Source organism: Palaemon carinicauda, chromosome 38 (genome assembly GCF_036898095.1).
Source record: "Palaemon carinicauda isolate YSFRI2023 chromosome 38, ASM3689809v2, whole genome shotgun sequence".
Taxonomy (NCBI): Eukaryota; Metazoa; Arthropoda; class Malacostraca; order Decapoda; family Palaemonidae; genus Palaemon; species Palaemon carinicauda.
In genome coordinates, this window is record NC_090762.1 from 34,478,197 (window position 1) to 34,495,543 (window position 17,347).

Here is a 17,347-nt window from a genome sequence, read left to right on the forward strand (position 1 = left end):
CATTCCTGTCCGTCCAGTGTCGCACCCCAGCCCGTGTCCGATGCGTCCGAGAAGAGACGGTGGTCGGGGGTCTGAACAGCCAAAGGTAGACCTTCCTTGAGAAGAATGCTGTTCTTCCACCACGTTAGAGTAGACCTCATCTCTTCGGAAACAGGAACTGAGCCCGTCTCTAGCGTCATGTCCTTTATCCAGTGAGCAGCTAGATGATACTGAAGGGGGCGGAGGTGGAGTCTCCCTAACTCGATGAACAAGGCCAGCGATGAAAGTGTCCCTGTTAGACTCATCCCCTGCCTGACTAAGCATCGGTTCCTTCTCAGCATGCTCTGGATGCATTCTAGGGCTTGGAAGATCCTTGGGGCCGACGGACAAGTCCGAAAAGCTCGACTCTGAAGATCCATACCCAAGGAGACAGTCTGCACAGTCTGTAAACTGACAATCATGGGCAAGCGAGGAAGTACAGTGACAACCCGAATCTGTCTAGACTATCTGGGTCGTACAGACAACTCCTTAACGGGTTGCTGAGGTTGCCGCACTGCGTCACAACAAGTCCCTTCTGTTGGTTGTTGAACGTCTTCCCCGTGACACATTGACTCCGTAAACAAAAATCCTCTAACAAGGACTAAGCTTGGACTGCATGTCATGCAACACAGCTCAAGGTCTATGGGAGCAGGTGTGGTAACAGACGGGATTAGCGGCTGAAGTGGAACCATTACCTTCCCTGTAAGCATGTTATGCTTAAATAAAAGTCCATAAGAGGTTATGCAGCTAAAGGCTCCCTCCAAATGACAGAGTCCTCAAGGGAATATCAGAAGGAGGGAGAAAAGAACTTTCTCATCTACAGGGACCTTATCCTAGAAAAGCTAAGTTCTCTGAGTGAGGGTTCACTGGTGCAAAAGCAGCAGACTAGAAGGCAACGTTATGAAACTGCTTGACAGTCTAGTGAGTTGGCAACAACCCAAGATATGTTGAGAAGCATGCGGTAAGGTATGCAGAGCATGATGAATGCAGAGTATGCTGTATGCAGAGCATGCTGTATGTAGAGCATGTTGTATGCAGAGCATGCTGAATGCAGAGCATGCTGTATGCAGAGCATGTTGTATGCAGAGCATGCTGAATGCAGAGCATGCTGAATGCTGAGCATGTAGTAAGCAGAGCCTGCTGTAAGGAAAGCAGAGCGTGTGCATGGCGTTTAACATTTCTCAGAAATTCCATGACCAGTGCTAGAGTGCTTTATGCATGCTTGCATGGGGTTTAAAAATCAACATAATGTTTACCTTACATTCATAACTCATGATTCATATTTTTGCCATGGTTTGAAAATGGAGGTAAGGTATGCTGAACAGCAGAGTCAGAACGAGCTGGAACAACAACAGTGGAAGGTGCAGAAAGTTCCTGTTCCTGTGGTATGAGTGGAGCGTGAAGAGACCGAGGTTGCGCAGAACAAGGTAAAGTTCCCGCAAGCAGAGGTGTCTGAGGCGCAGGATCAGGGTGCACGGGTTGAGCTCGGTGCAGCAGCTGAGGAGACTGACTCACAGGTGGAAGAGGTTGTACCTCCACCGAGAGTTGCACCACCGGTGGAGCAGCCAGGGGAGGAGGAGGAAGAGTGGAGTAATCCTCCTGATCCCAAACCGAAGGTTGCCTTAAAGAAGGCTGAGGCTGAACAACACTGGGAACAGCGAACACAGAAAGAGGTTCAACATCGTACGCCTGGCAGATGGTGCTGCGACTGGGTGCAGCGAGTGCAGGCGGGTTGAGCACAGGCTGAACGGGTGCAGGGGAGGTGCAACACTCTCAGCCCGACACTCACACAACAGGTCCGAAAGCTGTGCTTGCATGGACTGTAGTAGAGTCCACAACATCGTACGCCTGGCAGATGGTGCTGCGACTGGGTGCAGCGAGTGCAGGCGGGTTGAGCACAGGCTGAAAGGGTGCAGGTGGAGGTGCAACACTCTCAGCCCGACACTCACGCAACAGGTCCGAAAGCTGTGCTTGCATGGACTGTAGTAGAGTCCACAACATCGTACGCCTGGCAGATGGTGTTGCGACTGGGTGCAGCGAGTGCAGGCGGGTGCAGCACAGGCTGAACGGGTGCAGCCGGTTGGTGCACCACCGGTGCAGGCGGGTGCAGCACAGGCTGAACGGGTGCAGGCGGTTGGTGCACCACCGGTGCAGGAGGAGGAGGAGGTACAACACTCTCAGCACGACACTCACGCATCAGGTCCGAAAGCTGTGCTTGCATGGACTGTAGTAGAGTCCACAACATCGTACGCCTGGCAGGTGGTACTGCGATCAGGCGGAGCGAGCATAGGGGGGGGGAGTGTAGGCGCACTCTCAGCCCGACAAACTGATGACTGAGGAGAGTCAGAGCTAACCCAATGACTGCATCCGGGTTGTTGAACTTTACTTCGTACGTCTGGCATAGGTCTGGACTTTACGTTTAAGAGGTCTTGAGACCTGAGACCAGCGTAACTCTGCCTTTATTTTCTCCTCTAAATCTCTTCTGCAGACGAGCAAAATAAGGGCTCAATCGTCTGCGGGTGGGAGTGACGGTCTCGGTAAGACACGCCCACAACCACCGAGGATACTTCTGTGCGCCGATCAAGGCCTGCCGAACCCTTTTGCCCTTCGACATTGCTTCTCCCCTGGGCTTGGGAGCTTGCAAGAGGTCCCGGACTGGGAGGACGACTGGCGCGCACAAAAGTACCCTCACGCATAACACTGACATACTTTGCGCTAATCACTTATCACTTTGATTTCTGTTTGCACTTATTTCACTGAACTCGAAACTTTAAGTGGTTGTACCTGAAACACGCAATTCTATCCTTCTCAAAAGTTAGTAATTGCGAAAACAGAATTACAATGTAACAGAAAAATCTAATGAAAGAAAATTCAGTGGCTGGAAAGAGACTAAACACTAGATCACTCTAGAAACGTTTAGTTTCTTCCCCTAAAGAGACTAGGGATAAGAGCAAAACGATAACGACGTTACTCGTACGCCTGGCAGGCTTGAGGGAAACGTTTATCCTCTTTCTCCCTCCGTCTCTATCTCTCTCTCTCTCTCTCTCTTGACTAAGAACCTGAGAGAAGAGCCCAATCATATATATCGTTAAAACATATTATTGTTAAAGGAAAAAACTGAAATATTTCCCAAAAAGAAAAGTTCCTTATTAGGATCAAAACCATTAAGTTAAGAAAGAATGAACAAAACGCTAGACACGGTTACTCTTACTGCAATGTGAAACCGTGAACATTCTTTCTCTATCGTAACGATAGAGTGCAAGTTGAAACGTTCTGAACGTCAACAACTGCCGAGACAAACAAAACGTTAGTTCAACTTTGAAAAAGTACGAGACTATCAAAGAAATTCTTTCAAAGACCTTAAAATAGCATAATATGTTAACAGGTAAAACCGAAATGACGGGCTCACGATAATTAACTTCGGTACCAAGAAAAGACCGCCTACTATTAGGAAGGTCGAATATAAACAAATATAAAAATTAATTTTAATAAGTTTATAATAAAAGGAAGTTAATCGAAGAGGCCTATAAGAGGCGGAGAGATATAAAATAAATCTATAACTTTTGTTAAGCAAAATTAAGAAAGAGAGTCTATACTCTCTTAGACACCAACACTTCCGTCTAAGGGAAGGGTCGGCCATTGAAAGGTGAACGAGAGTTCATACTCTCTTCGTCACCAAAATTAATCAAATTAATTCCAAAAGCTAACTAAGCTAAAATAGAAGTTTCCAGTAAAGCGACAGCCGAAATCAAAGAGAAATACTTCACCAAAGTCGTGAAAATACTCCAAGAACATAAGCGTATCCCAGAACGTCTTGTCAGAAGCACGACAGAGGAATAATTGAGGAGGTGTCAACAAGAAGTACTTGAGTACCTGGCCACAGGTGGCGCTGGTAAGAACACCCCCTTCTAGTATTGTGATAGCTGGCGTATCCCTCCATAGAATTCTGTCGGGCAACAGAGTTGACAGCTACATGATTATCGGGTAAGTTTAATATTGAAAAATACATGTTGAATAAATAGGTAAATATGATGTCACTACTTCGCGGATTTTCACCTATCGCGGCCGCGTCTGGAACCTATCTACCACGATAAATGAGGGTTCACTGTATGAATATACGACTAATACATCGAAGTACGAGGAGTCTGAAACTTCCGACTCTACCACGAGTCTCCTGGGGGTCCTGGGTCTGGAACTCGGGGTTACTGGCTCCATGAAGTTCGGCGGGAGCGTGGCCGATGGTGCCGGGGGTGAACGGGTGATGGGACGATCGTCGAACTAACCTTCGATGTCCTCCTCCAACCTCAAGGGGGACCTTTAGGGCATCCTCGGGGCCCTCCAAACGATGGAGTCGGGGTCCAAAACGCCCGTGGGTCGCTTACCAATGCCCTGGCCACCCCCGGAAGTCGCTGCACCTGATAAGCACTTTACGGGCGTGGGGATGGGCACTGAAACGGGGCCCCCCCACACCGGATCCACACTTATGACGGGTCCTGCGGGCACCAGGCCTTCATCTAAAGCACACACTCCCACCACTTTAGCAGATCCCTCACTTGTCTGCATAGACCCCTTCAACACAGAATCCCCCACATTAGACTCATGGGGAACGGGAATGGGCCGCTTCCCCGAAACGGACTTACCTAGTCCCCTACCCTGGGTAGGGGAAGGAGAACCTCTCTCCAACAGGACTGAGGGGGACGTCACCGGCGACGAAATGCCTGACTTCTTAGGCGACCTCTTAGAAGCCTTCTTCATTTTTCTTGGCAAAAAGAGCCCATTAGAGCTCCGGCCAAGGCTCACACTCCAGGCACTTGGACTCCGGAGAACACCTCTTCCCCCGACATGAGGAGCACAGGGTGTGCGGGTCGACCCTGGGCGGCAAGAGCCATGCCCCGCAAGACTTACCAGCATGAGGCCCGGGACAGCGACGCTGAGGTTCCATGGCAAAAGCGAACACAAACGACACAAGGGAAAGGTGAGGAACACAACGGGAACACGTGAGCCACAAGGGAAAGGAACACACGGAACACGTGGGACCAGGGAGATCACAAAGGAACACGTGGGAATACAAGGTGAACGGCCGGGATAAGCGAGAGAGAGAGCGGCGAGATGTTATCTACGTCGCGACCAGAAGCTTACTGGCTATCAAGCATGGCCACGCGTGTGACCTGGGTCGCACCTGGGCGAGTATCCTTACGCCCAGGAACGCCCTTGAGAGGCAGCGGAGAGAGGGGCAACTTCGCAAAATTCTTGGTTGGTGATTGAGAGATCCCAGACTCTCCTAAGAAAGTAGTTCGAGGTAAGTACTCAGTGTTGGAACAAATTAAAATTCTTACACGAAAGTATGAATGAAATCTGACAGAAGGATAAGTTATAGAGGGAGTAAACTTCTCATACTCCATATTCTCAGCCCTTCGGCCATCTTCCTCCTCATTTCCCATTTAAGAGCAGAAAGGTTGGAAGGCAGGATGAGACTATGATGATGATGCAAATACCAAAGCCTACAGGAAAAGAACCCTTGAATCCTGACAAAGGTGTATAAATCATATGAGAGAGAGAGAGAGAGAGAGAGAGAGAGAGAGAGAGAGAGAGAGAGAGAGAGAGAGAGAGAGAGAGAGAGAGAGATATTGTCTGTATTGCATGGGAAATGGAATGCATGATAGCATAGGACAGACGCCACGGGGTTTTCTGCCACCGAAATGACGATGTACGAGCGTGAGATCGGCAAACCTCTGAAGAGGAGTCTCTATGTGAGACCCTTTACTGGAAAGGGAAACACTAGCCAGAGAGACGAGCCTTGGACTTTGCCACCCCCCCACCCCCCCAGTGAAAGATGTTCATCAGGGGAAGGAGTGTAGACCTCAGCAGCGGCAGGAGATGGAGAAGAGGAAGTAGCTGTGGGAACAGCTGGCAGGGCAGCAAAAGAGCTCTCCGAAATAACATCAACAAGGGACAAGGGGTCGACGTATGACGCAAGCTGAAGATCCGCATCCTGGTGCAAGAACCGCAGCAATGCCTCCTTGAAAGGAGCACCAGGCAAACCCAACAATGGCCATATCTGTAACATGGGAGAAAGAGATATGGCTTCGATCGGGGGGAGGGGGGAGAGCAACCCCGCTAGGGGAGACAGTGTCTCGAGGACCAAGGTTGGCCAGGAGTTAAACAGCCCACACTACTATTCGTCTAGCCCCGGAGGATGCTGCTGTCTGAGAAGAAGCTTTGGAGGAAGGTCGGGAGGCGGAGGATGAAGCCTTGGGTTTTTTCTCCTTCGAAGGAGAAGAATCCAGCTTAAAATCTTTCCGTCTATGCCCATATCTGTCCGAGCAACTTTGTAGGCAGCCCCCTACTGGTGGACAAGCAGGGGGAGTGCCTATCATAGTGTTTGTGGCCTCGGGTGCTCCCTCTAGGATATTTTCTTCCCCTGGAAGACTTAGTGCCTTTCCTGTCCTTGGCAGGATAAGGGCTTCTTAGACACCGTGGTCTTCGCTGCTGTCTTGGTCGTCGTGGTATTGGCTGGATGGGACTGCTGAGGACCTGGTGGTTTATAAGGCTCGAATAGATGGGCTCCCTCTAGAAAGGAATATCTGAGCCTAGTGATCTCGGCATTAGGGACTTGTTGATGAAACCTCTCAGACACCGCGTCCCATTTCAGGATGGTATTCGGCCATAAGTTCGAAACTTGGTGAGCGAGAAACTAGATTGTGTGAGTGCCTGAGAGAAGGAAAGTCTCCATTGCTTTCCTGGTACATTCCTTAGAGAAACCCTAAGTCTGTACCAGTATTCCCAAGGTCCCTAACCAAATATCAAGCCATGAAGTAGCTTGCATGGTGTACTTCGTGACCTTCTCCTGGTTAAGGATCTCCGTTGCCAAGAAAGAGCCCTGTCTTTTGGAGAGTCTCTCTAGAGAGATTCCCTTGGTGACCTCTTCCAAGGAGTGGTGGAGATGAAGAGCTGGCAGGGCTCCCCAAGAATCTCGAAATACCTTCGCTGTTGGACACGAGGAGATTGGAGAAGCTTATTGGTAGAGCCAAAACGATGGGAGGAGGCATATTCGGTGAGCTGTAGGGAGATCTTAGCCCTGGTACCCTTTAGCCCTCGAGACCAGGGCAGGGCTGCACTGGCCTTTGAAGGTTTCTGGGTGCCAAAGACCGTGTCCTTGCCCTCCCGTGGGGGTATCTCTACGTCGGTAAACCCATTGAAAACCATTATGAGTCAGAACCGGCCAGAATGCATGTTCTGACTCTTTTTGCTCTCCTTCTGACGTTGGACTTGCAGCGAAGTCACCTTCTTCCATCCTCGAGAGCTCTTCTCGGGGTGGATCGCGGACATCCCTCAAGTGACTGGCTGTCTCTGTAGACTTGCTAGTCCTAGAAGAGGATTTTGGCAGTCTTAGTCTGGGTTCCTTCCGAGGAAGGAGGTAGGACTCCAGCATTGAAGGCCGAGATGTCGTGTCCCTCCTGATTTCCATTGGTGGTAGGGAACTCTCCGTTTGAGGGGAGGCATCCTCCGAAGGTGGAAGAGAGGCAAAGGTGAGGTGGGAGAGTATCCCGAGGAAGATGCAGGAGGAGCTGGCCTAACCGGAGTCAGCTTTACTCTCGAGGAAATGACCGCGTCAGAGACTCCTCTTTTCCTCTTCAGGGGGGAGGAAGAAGTCATGGTTCTTTGCTGAGGGTCTGCTGGAGCTATAGGCTGCTCCGAAGAGCGACCAGACAGAGCAGGATTGAAGGCCTGTACCACTGCTCTGACTATAGCACTGAACCATGGCTGTTGACTGACTGACACACTGTCATACAGATCCCTTGAAGGGAAAGGGACCGAAGGTTCCCTACCAGGAGTCGCTGCTGTCGGTGGGACCGCCATAGAAGAAGGCAGTTTTGAGATCCTGAACTCTTCTGCAGAGGCTTGTTTGTCTTTCCCAGGCGGACGCGCTGAAAGACGTTTGCGGGGAGGGGAATGAGGTGATGTTGACCTGTCCATGTGCTGTTCCTGCTTACTGCGCGTATGTGCCCGTGAGCGCTGATGCACGGGCGAGAGTTGGCTCGTGCTCGTGGATGAGTGGTGGCGCGCGAGCGAGAGTTGGCGCGCGCGGGCGTGCGTGACCTGGTGTGTGTGAGCGGGTGAGATCTGGCAAGCAGGAGAAAGCTGGCGAGGGATGTGGGAGTGTGCTGGCGCTCGGGTGAGCGTGTAGGCGAGATGTGGCGCACAGGAGAGCGTTGGTACGTAGAAGAGAATTGGCATGTGCGCGCAGGTGAGTGATGGCGCTTAGGAGAACACTGACGCGCAGGAGAGTGTTGGTGCGTAGGAGATCGCTGGGGCGCAGGAGATCGTTGGCGCGCAGGTTGTAGCTATCGTCTAGGAGAGCGAAGTTGTGCGCGTGCTGAAATTTTTGTGGGCTCTATTGCGCCGGTGAACGTTGGCGCGCTGGTAGGCACTGAGGAGGAGCAGGTGAAGGTGCGCGCCGAAGCGTTGTAGAGCGCTGACGAGATGTTGGTGAGTGCTGGTGCACTGCAAGGAGCTGGCGAGCTGAAGAGCGTTGGCGCGCAGCTGCGCACTTAGGTAGGGCCTCAGGTGGCTGTGCAGGGAACAGGAACGACGATAGTAGGACGGCAGGTCGGCTGGTAGGTAGCACAGGAACAGGGATGTGCCCTTTGGAAGGGCGAACATCCACCGATAGTGATCGAGAATGATCTACAGAAGGGTCGAGGACCGAAGTCGGAGGACTAGTAGCAGCTTCGTCAGGAGAAGGTCCAGGAACGGGCGAAGATCGAGGGCCAAGAGACGTTTGTAGCGGAGACTCCTCTGTGGGTGACGGCTGCGATGACGAGGCTGAAGTGCCAAAGAGGCGCCTATTTACCGATGGTGACAGGCGAGCTCTGCGACGGAGATGCCCTCTAATATTGGTGCGTGTGTGAGATGAGTGTTGATGCACGCGGTCGTGCGTGACCTAGTGCGTGCACGCGGGTGAGATCTGGCGAGTAGGAGAGCGCTGGTGTGTAGGAGAGAGCTGGCGAGCAGTCCTCCAAAGAGGAGTCTTTACGAGTGAACTCCCCCGAAGGGGGAGAAACACTCGAAGGAGACAAACGCAGGAATAAGTTTCCCCCTCGAAGGATGATCAGGACCGAGGGGAAACTAAGTCGGCAGCAACAGCTGGAGATTCTGGAGGGGCAGGGGAGACAGCAGAAACCACAGAAGACACCTCTGACACAACGACGTCGATGAGCGCAAGAGGATCTACCTCCGAAGTCGACGATGACGGCTGCACACTTGCACCCTGGAGGATGAGCTGCAGAAAGGAGTCCTTGGAGGGAGGACCTGGAAGCCCCAAGGACGACCAACCCTGTAACACAAAAGACATGGACAAGGCATCACCTGGGGGGAGAGGTGGGGCAGCTTCATTAGGGGAAGCAACACCATCTCTCGAGGGCCGGGGTTGGCCAAAATTAAATGGGTCTACGCTACTACTCGACGGTCTCTCGGAAGAGACCAAACGAGTAGGAGCTTCAGAGGAAGGTCGGGAGATGGAAGAAGCCTTGGGTTTTTCCCCCTTTGAAGGTTCCAGCTTAGACTTCTTCTTCCGCTGTCGCCCAAATTTTTCCCATTGGGAGGCAGACCACTCCAGACACTCACTACACTTGTTGTTGAAATCACACCGTTGGCCTCTGCAGCCGGGACAAAGGGTGTGGCAGTCGGTCTCCAATGCCGACATATAAGTTCTGCAGGGCCGGCCTTCGAGTCCAGGGCAGGTGCGCATGTTTGCAGAAGTCAACACATACACACACTAACACAAAGAAAAAGCAAAAAAGAATCAATGGCAGTCCAAATAACGGCGAAGGATGAGGAACGGCAACGACTGTACACCATCCGAGCCAAAAGCAAAGTGAGCTAAATCACCAGTGTGACTGGGAGCGATAGCAAGCTAACCCCCCCTACCCCCGCTAACTAGCGGTGCAGGTAGTAAACCCTCGCTAAATTTTAATGGCTCGTCATTTCAGCTTTGCAGAAAGCAATACCCCTAAATAAATAGCGTAGGTTTGTATTCCAGTTACGGAACAATTGTGGTTTAAAGTCTACATTACCATCCAATAATTTTCACTTATTACCCATAATCCAAGCAACTTAATTATGCTAAGGTAATTTCTTTATGATTATCATCTTTAACAACCAGGAGCTGGTTCTAACTATGAAAGATATTGTAACTTTGTCAGAAAATATGATAAGGGTTCCATTATTCATGAGTTACACCTACCAACAAAATGGTAGGAATTTAGGATTTTGTGGAATGCATTAAAAGCAAAAAGAATCTTTGTAAAACAACAGATTTTACATTTTAAATAAGAAAAATGGCAGTATATAAATTTTTATGATTTGAGTAAGGTAATATTCCCTTTGCTTTCATTATAAAAGCTAACTACACGTAATAAAAAATAATTCCTTAATAAAATATTCTACTCCAATATTCAATAACTTACTGCCTGAGTGATGCGATGGGATGTTTCACTAATAAAGGCTATCATGAACCAATCTCCAGCTTCCGGAAAGGGGACGGACAAGAAAACTGGCTTCAAAATTGGACTTCACATCTAATTTGTATACTTCAGAGTAATTTACCCAAAAACCAGACGGATATTCTGAACCATCAGGATCAATCACAAGAAAACTGTCTGGTTGTAAGAAACTGGAAGAGAATAATACATACAAAGATTACTAAAACCTATTGATTTTTAAAAAGTACAGTATATAATATTGTATAAAAAAAGACTTTACTTATGAACACATGTGTTTAAATAATTCTACAATCAAATTACTGTATCCATTAAGAATCATGCAGTTTAAATATATTACCCAAATTAATTTATTGTCATGAAAAAAAAATAATAAATTTGGAAATAATTTGTATTTTTCCTAACATACAAACCTGGAGCTATCTATAGGGTATTACTATTGGCAACACTAAAAACCAACCAAGACAATTGTAGAGAGGGATAATTACCCCATCCGCTAGTTAGCGGGAGGGGGTTTGGGGTAGACTAGCTACCCCGCTCACGCACACCTGGCAGGACTTCTAGGGGGACAGGGTGTCAGGCCAATTTGTATAAATAGATCCAGGTTTGCATTTTAGGAAAAATACAAATTATTTCCAAATTTGTTATTTGTTCCGACACAGATACAAACTTTCGCTATTTATAGGGTGACTTGCTCTTAGGAGGGAGGAAGTTCTACCAACTGGCCTTGGTTATGACCCGGGGTTCCCTCTAATTGATCTTTGATCTAATTAGCATGGACCCTATCCTCGCTAAAATCAAAGTAGATACAAGGTAACTCAATGATACCGGCCTGCAGAAGCTTGTGTGAGAGACTTGTGGCTTGTCTTTACATAGGAACTCGAGGATAAGCATGAGTTCTAAGACATATCCAATACCCTCCCTCACGAGGTATTGGTGACGTAACAAAGTATTTATTCATACTCAGGATGCACAAAGGAAATGAATCTTACCATCAAAGAGGTGAGATCAGCTATGCTTCAGTCTTGCGGAGCGGTTTCCTGGGGGGGGGGAGAGAGAGAGAGAGAGAGAGAGAAAAGAAGGGAGCCAGACATTCTTTTCATTCACCCCAGACTAACCCGGTGACCTCAGCCCTCAACCCTCTGCTACTTGTCCATCAAGGAGCCTGGGGCATTAGATCACTTGTTGTGCGGCCACCACAGGACCAATGGAGGTTTCCATGCTCCTGTGGGTTACATCTCTCAGGTAGTGGGCTGTGAAGGTTGTCTGACGCTTCCACACGCCTGCTTACAATACCTGTGCCGCAGAAAAATTCTTCTTGAACGCCAGAGACGTTGCAATGCCTCTGACGTCATGAGCTCTGGGTCGGCTGGACAGAGGAGGATCTGGATATAGAGCGTATTCAATTACTTTCCTTATCCAGGAAGAAATAGTATTTCTCGTGACCTTTCTCTTGACCTTCCCCGTGCTGACAAAAAGTGCTCGTACACGGGGGCAAGCTTTTGCTGTCCTTCTTAAGTAAAACCTCAGACTCCTTACTGGACATAGTAACAGTTGGTCTGGATCTTCAGTTACAGAACGAAGACTCTCTATCTGAAATGGGCCTAACCTGGAGTCCGGCACACCCGGATTTTGAGTCTTAGCTACAAACCCCATCTCCTAGAGTGGGAGATATCAGCAGATAGACCAGGAAGTTCGCCGACTCTCTTGGCCGAAGCCAGAGCGAGCAGGAACCCCGTCTTCCACGTGAGGTGGCGATCGGAGGCTTGGTGTAGTGGTTCATAGTGGAAGCCCTTCAGAGACCTGAGGACCCGAACCACGTTCCAAGGGAGAGGTCTTAGCTCTGCCTGGGGACAAGTATGCTCGTAACTGCGTATGAGCAAAGAAAGTTCCAAGGAGGAGGAAATATCGACTCCTTTCAGTCTAAAGGCGAGACTCTAGGCTGAACGGTAGCCTTTGACTGCCGAGACCGAGAGAAGCATTTCTTCCCGAAGGTATACAAGAAACTACGCTATACTGTAATTGGAACAGAGGCATCGAGGGGAGAGATATCCCTTCCACGACACCAACCACAGAAAACTGACCACTTCGCCTGGTAGACTGCCTCTGTGGATCTCCTGAGGTGTCCAGACATTCTTTTCACAAAGCCTCTCTGTGTGAGGAGGTGCTGGATAGTCTCTAGGCGTGAAGTCGAAGTGAGGCTACGGCTTTGTGGAAGATGTTGGCATGTGGTTGTTTGAGGAGGTCGTGGTGTGGAGGAAGCTCCCTCGGGATCTCCGTGAGGAGATGCAGGTCTGGGAACCATTCTGCGTGATTCCATAGTGGACCTATGAGGACTTTTCTCACCAGACAGAACAGGGGAAACGTTTAAGCGTCTAGGTTTATCCACCGTTGTTGGAAAGCATCTTGCCAAAGAGCTTGGGGGTCTGGGACTGGGGAGCAGTACAATGGGAGCCTGAAATTCAGGGCCCTTGCAAACAGACCCACAGCCTGGGAACCCCACAAAGTCAGGACTTTGTTGGTTATCAGAGGATTCAAAGACCACTCGGTGCCAACTATCTGAGTCGCTCTGCTCAGCTTGTCTGCTAGCACATTCCGCTTGCCTGGAATGAAGCGAGCTGATAGAGTCACCGAGTTGTCCTCTGCCCATCTGAGTATTTCTACTGCAAGATGGCACAGCTGCTACGAAAAGGTACCGCCCTATTTGCTTAGATAAGCTACTACCGTGGTGTTGTCGCTCATCAACACCACGGAGTGCCCCGCCAGGACCTGGTGGAACTTTTTGAGGGCCAGAAAGGCTGCCCTCATCTCCTAGAGATTTATGCGTTGGTACCTTTCTGATTTGGACCATTGGCCGGAGATGTAATGGTGCAGCAAGTGAGCCCGCCACCCTTCTTTTGATGCATCCGAAAAAAGCATCAATTCCGGGGAAGAGACGAGAAGATCGACCTCTTTGCAGAGGTTCGGCTCAGCCAGCCACCACCTAAGGTCCGACTGTTCCCCTAGCCCAATGCGGACTAGATGATCCTGGGAATCGGAGAGTTGGTTCAACTGGGATTTTAGTCGCCACTGGAGGGATCTCATCCTGAGGCGACTGTTGGGGACCAGTCAGGTCAGGGAAGAGAGGTGACCGAGAAGGCGAAGCCAATACAGCGCCGGGAGCCTAGGTATACCAATTCTTGAGAGGGGAGCAGTTGAGACTTCTTGAGGTTTACCACGATCCCCAGATCCTAGCAAAACCTTAGAAGCTCATCTCAGTGGCAGAGAAGGGCCGCCTCCGAGTCTACCAGAATCAGTCAGTGGGTCCAAGTATCTTCGGAGACGGATGCCGACTCTGTGAGCCCAAGATGATACTAGGGTGAATACTCTCGTGATACCTGGGGTGCTGTGGAAAGACCGAAACACAATACTCTGAAGTGGTAATGCTTCCGATTGAACGTGAATCTCAGATACTTCCTGGAAGACAGGTGAATTGGGATATAGAAGTATGCATCCTTCAGATCTAGAGTGCACATGAAGTTCTGGGGTCTTATCGCTTGTCTGACTGTGTCGGCCGTCTCCATCCTGAAAGGTGTCTGTTCGACAAACCTGTTTAGGGCAGAGAGGTCGATGACTGGTCTTCAGCCTCCAGATGCCTTTTTCACAATAAAAAGTCGACTGTAGAAGCCTGGGGACCTGTCGAGGACCTCCTGGAGAGCGTCCTTCTCCAATATGGGCTGGACTTCTGCCCTAAGGGCAAACTCCTGTGCGGATCCCTTCGCACAGGAGTTTGATGGAATCGGCACTCGAGTCAGTAGAGGGAGAGAGCATGAACGGGATACGATACCCTGAACGGATCACCTCAACCGTCCAGGGTTCGGCCCCGTGGTGAAGCCACCTCTGCCAGTGGCTTTGCAGGCATCCCCCCACAGGTGGGCAAATGGGAGGATTGCTTATCTTACTGGGACTGGCCTCGGCCAGATCCCTTCTTACCCTTATCTCCACGAAAGTACTTTTTGCTGTGAAAGGCCTGCTTTGCACCCTTTTTACCCTGCTGTTTTGGGTCTCTAGCCCTTTTTGGATGCGGGTTTTGCTGTGCTTTCCGCTGTGGCTGAGAGGGGTAAAGTCTAGCTGTTAAGACCTTTTGGATGAGGGAGTCCTGACTGGATTTCCTCCACCTCTCTGCCTCCCGCTCGAACAAAGAATTGCCCTCGAAAGGATCATTTCTCAGTCTCGCTACTTTGGCCTGAGGGAGTTGTCTATGGAACTTGCCTATGACAGCATCTCTCCTCTTCAGGATAGTGTTGGCCCAAAGATTCACTACCTGATGGGAGAGGAACTCGATGGCCCAAGTGCCAGACCATAGGAAAGTCTCCAAAGACTTCCTGGAGGACTTCTGAGACAGGTCTTTAGACTGCATCAGTTGTCCTAAGGATCCTAATCAGAAATCCAGCCACGAAGCAGCCTGCATGGTGTACTTCGCCACCTTCTCCTGGTTTAGGATTTCATAGGCCGAAAAGGAGACTGGAAATCCCGTAAGTTTCTCGAAGGGGGATAGCCTTCGAGAGTGCCTCTATAGAGTGGTCGAGAGGCAGCGTTAGAAGAGATTCCCCAAGGATCTCGTAGTACCTCCTCTGAAACACATACGGAGGAGGTAGGAGCTTGGAGGACGAGTTGGAGCGGAGAGAAGTGGTGGACCCAGTTGCCTGGGACACTACCTTCTGTTTGACACTCTTCAACCCCTTTGACCAGGGCAAAGCTGCACTGGTCTTATGAGGTTTCTGAGTGCCATAAAACTGGTCAAGGACTGTTTCTTTTCCATCTAAAGGGGCTGCCGATGGATCTGGAAGTCCATTGATAGAACGGATGCAGGCTAGAACCTGCCAGGAGGCGTGTTCCGACCCCTTCCTCTCATCCTCCGTAGGCTTAGGGCTAGCGGCTGCTGGCAGAGCGTCGTCCTCGAGATCGCTCTGCCCTTCCACGTCCGAGCTCTCATCCATAGGAGCCCGGAGTGGGTCGAAGTCATCAACTGGATAGACTGGGGATAGGGAGACTGCCGAGGAGGTGCTCGCTTCTGGCTGCCGGGGAGGCAGTGAGGAAGGAAGCCTGGCCGAGGATTTGGGGATGGTGAACAAATCCTTCGGTTCCCTCCCACGAGGCCGGAGGTCATCTGTCCCCAAGAGCCTAGAGGACTCCGTCGGCTTACAGGTGGAATGTAAGTCCACTGCCGTACAGGGTGAGTCCCGTCCGGTTGCAGGTCGTGCTTCCTTAGACACTATCTTGACCGGTAAAGGATGGAAGGAGTCTCCATAGGAAGTAACCCTATCCTCCTTGGGGGGCGAAGGACAAATCCTTTTCCTTTTCCCCTTTGGCCTGGCCTGTCGCGTCTTGAACTGCAGGGGGCTACCCTGAGGTTCATGCCTAATCTCCTCCACAGGTCATTTGCGAGGGGATGACCGTCTCCCCTTGCCAGAAGGACCCGCCTGTGTGGGATCTTCCAAACTCCTCCTAGGATCGGAGGGAGGAGAGGACCCTGGGAAGAGAGGAGGTGATAAGGGGATCCTAGGTGTGTCACCTAAGGACTGGGAGCAGGGAACAACTCCTTTCATGGCTTGGCGCATTACATTAAATAAGGTGCTAAGCCACTGGGGGTCACGGGCTCCTGAGGAACTAAGGGGGAGGTCCTTAGGAAAGAACTGCTCCCTGGGTTTATGAACCTGGGCAGGTTTCCTAACCCTCTTGTCTGATGGAGGCTTCCCTACAGGCAAGATCGACACAGGCCTAACCTTAGGGATAGGGTCTGGGTTCAGTTGTGCAGGCGACTGTTGTCTCTGTTGAGGCCTAAGGGGCTTGAGACACTGATTGTGAGCGCTAAGAGGGTCGTGCGCTCTTGCGCCAATCTGTTGGTAGGTGGAAGGGTGCTGGTGCACGCGCCCTTCCCGATTGTGCACACCTTTTTCGCGCCTGCGGCTCGCATAAGGTTACTTGCGCACCTAGCGCGCATGAGGTTGTTCGTACACCTGGTGCGCATAAGGTTGCTCGCGCACATGGCGAGCAACAGGATGTTCCTGCAAATGGCGCACCATAAGATGAACCCGCGTGCCATGTTCGCCATTTTGTTTGCGCGCGCCAAGACGGTCATGCGTGCGAGAGCTCTCAGGTTGGTGAGAGAACTCACAGCTACGCTCACCCGAAGGTTCACGATAGCTTGTGTAGTGTGAGCGCGAACAATCAACACAACGAGATTTTGAAGACTCTCTGTCATAAAACAAATGACTCTGGTCATGAGAACCCAAAAGTTCAGCGTGAACTGTGTTGCACGAACCCAAAGGATCAACGCAACAAGAAACCGAAGTTTCTCTGCCACGATACACCGAAGTGTTAGCGCGACTAAAGTTACGAGAGCCCAAGGGTTCAGCGTAACTCAGGTTACGAGACCCGCAGGGTCAACGTAACGAGGAAGCGAGGTTCCTCTGTCACGAGATCCTGAAGGATCAACGTGACTGACGGTACGAGAACCCGGAGGTTCAATGTTACCATTGTTACGAGAGCCCAAGGGTTCAGCGTAACAGAAACCCAAAGGTTTCAAGTCGCGAGAGACCGAAGGTTCAGCGCGACGAGACCCGAAGGGCTCCTGCTATCATGAGAACCCGCAGGATCAATATGACGAGAGCCCAAAGGCTCACGATCACGCCAACCCAAAGGGTGATCGTCACGAGACCCCGAAGGGTCAACATGAGGAGAACCAGCAGGTTCAAAAAGACGCATCCTCACAGCCCGAGGAGTACGTCCGGGGTGAAGAGGGGTTACCCACCCTTCCACTCTACAAACCTCCGGAGAGGAACGTT

General features: G+C 50.6%; 1 protein-coding gene across 1 annotated transcript in view; it reads right to left on the bottom strand.

Annotated features, from left to right (window-relative positions):
- LOC137630536 (E3 ubiquitin-protein ligase Topors-like) overlaps positions 1–17,347 on the bottom strand; it is a 65,160-nt gene that overhangs the window by 27,981 nt on the left and 19,832 nt on the right. Inside the window, exon 2 of the mRNA XM_068362053.1 lies at positions 10,488–10,693. The gene's annotated coding sequence lies outside the window, so the exon portion shown is untranslated. The remainder of the gene's footprint in view (positions 1–10,487; positions 10,694–17,347) is intronic.